Source organism: Sparus aurata, chromosome 24, assembly GCF_900880675.1.
Source record: "Sparus aurata chromosome 24, fSpaAur1.1, whole genome shotgun sequence".
Lineage (NCBI taxonomy): Eukaryota > Metazoa > Chordata > Actinopteri > Spariformes > Sparidae > Sparus > Sparus aurata.
In genome coordinates, this window is record NC_044210.1 from 4,039,698 (window position 1) to 4,041,834 (window position 2,137).

The window sequence follows — 2,137 nt, forward strand, 5'->3', positions numbered from 1 at the left end:
GAGGGGTGCACCGTTCCCAGCGGCGCCGCAATACTGGGTCGATGCGTGGAGTCAACAAAGCAAGCCCCTGTTTCAGCTTCCGAGGCTAAAAATCCATTTAATATGTTGTCCCCATATAGAGGACCTATCAGATATTAAACTGACAACAAAAGGGTTTTCTTCTTACGAAAAAATGTATTGACACATTTATCATTAAATGTACACTTTTCCTTAATGTTTTTTGGGACAATCATCACATACATTTCTATCAAAGCGATTTAAAAACATTTAAAATCAACACGTCATTAGCAACAATACATTATTTATATCTGGACACATATGATTGCCTTAAAATGCATAAGACATGTTGAAACAAAGTGCTCTTTGAGATATTAAAAGTCCATTGTGTAAATAAGTGTGAGTCCATGAGCATGTCTTTTAATAGGGAAAGCATTTAAAATTCTCAAGTCCTTGTTGTGCAGGAGTGGGGTGAGTCCCTATCAAGGGAACTCATCAGGCCCCTGGGGACCCGCTGGTGGTGCTCAGAGGAGGTCCTCCACCTCTTGCTCCTTCCCACCTTCCACACCCAGAGAGTCAGGCTGCCACTGCCTTGACCTTTGTGTGTGGCTCCGGCTCCCACCTCCGAATGAGCGCAGAGGCGATTCTTCTTGTGGCTATGTCCTGGGCCTGTCGCCTGCAGCGACGGCTGCCTGCAGGGGAAGAAAAACATTTTTTATGCATAATTTAATTAATTGGGATGTAATAAACATATCACCAAGATGATTTTCTCAAAAATGTTATTGATTTATTGTTTATAACCTGTCCCTTGTAGTGGACATCAGGGTCATTCCTCCACAAAAAGTACATTACAAGGCACGATTTGGTAATGATAAAATAATTCATTTCCTTTTAATTCATTCTCATTTGATGAATATTGGAGACAAATAAAAAACACATTTTAAAACCTGCTCTACTGCCTTGCTCTCTTCCTCCTCATCTCCTGACAGCTCAATGTCTTACTCTGTTTCCTGAGGTATGGAAAATTGTTGGAAATAAGAAGCATGTCCCACTGCCCCCCACAAAGGACATGGGTTAAAATGTGTATTTTAAAAGGCTTAACATTAACGTACACTTCTAATCTTCTATCTTAATATAATATAGTTAAGACTCTCATAAATAAAGAACAACATCCTCAGGATAAACAGAAACAATATTTCTTTATAAATTTGATCACTTAACTCCCTTACTGCTATAAAATGTGTTGGTTGCAATTCCCACCATTTTGAAAAGACAGAAGATGAACTCTGTTGACCACACCCCCGTGTGTGTTACATCACTAGAAAGCCCAGGATGTGCTTTACACAGGACAACAGGACTCAAATAAACTGCATGCATGGTTTTTTAAATAAAGGCCCCAGTATCATGTTAACCACAGTGGACAAAAAATAATTGCCGGGTCTTAAAGGTTTCTTTGCCCTAAATGGCTACACAACACACAAAGGCCATCTCTCTATAAAAGCAAGTAACCTCTGTCTGTCTGTCTGTCTGTCTGTCTGTCTGTGTGTGTGTGTGTGTGTGTGTGTGTGTGTGTGTGTGTATTCCTCAAATATCTCTGCGGATCAGGATCAGACTGACCTGAGAGTTTCAACATGGCTGCTGCGTGGTTCAAGGGTGTGCTATTTCGCATTTGTTTGGACTGCAATGATACCGTTAATAAATTATTTCATAAATGCTTTACAAATTCCATGAGCATTGTCCACCGGAGCCACCACAGTCACGTGCGCACCAGATCCAATCACTGCAGAGCCCACCGCGACCCCCCATCTTAAGAAATAAGCAGATTTATACCTGCAGCGGCGCGAGCTGGACCGGGATTTTGCCGGCGGTTCGGTCCCGTTCTGTTCTGTGCATCTAAACTGACTGTTGTGGATTAATGAGACTAAACGAGTCCGGACCGAGTCTGTTCTCGGGGGAGATCCGGAGGAGATCCGGAGATGCGCGGACAACAAAGTGGAATCGGAATCTGTGGATGTTCGTGTGTAGCTAGCTGCTAGCTGCTAGCCACTAGCCAACCTACATGGCCCACCTCCCGAGGCGACCAGACCCACCGGCACGTTCAAAACCGGACTTAGGGTAAATAATGTCCGCCACGCTTTTT

The 2,137-nt window shown here is 43.1% G+C and overlaps 1 pseudogene; it reads right to left on the reverse strand.

Annotated features, from left to right (window-relative positions):
- Positions 1 to 178, reverse strand: LOC115577394 (uncharacterized; annotated as a pseudogene).
- Between the last annotated feature and the right edge of the window lie 1,959 nt (positions 179 to 2,137).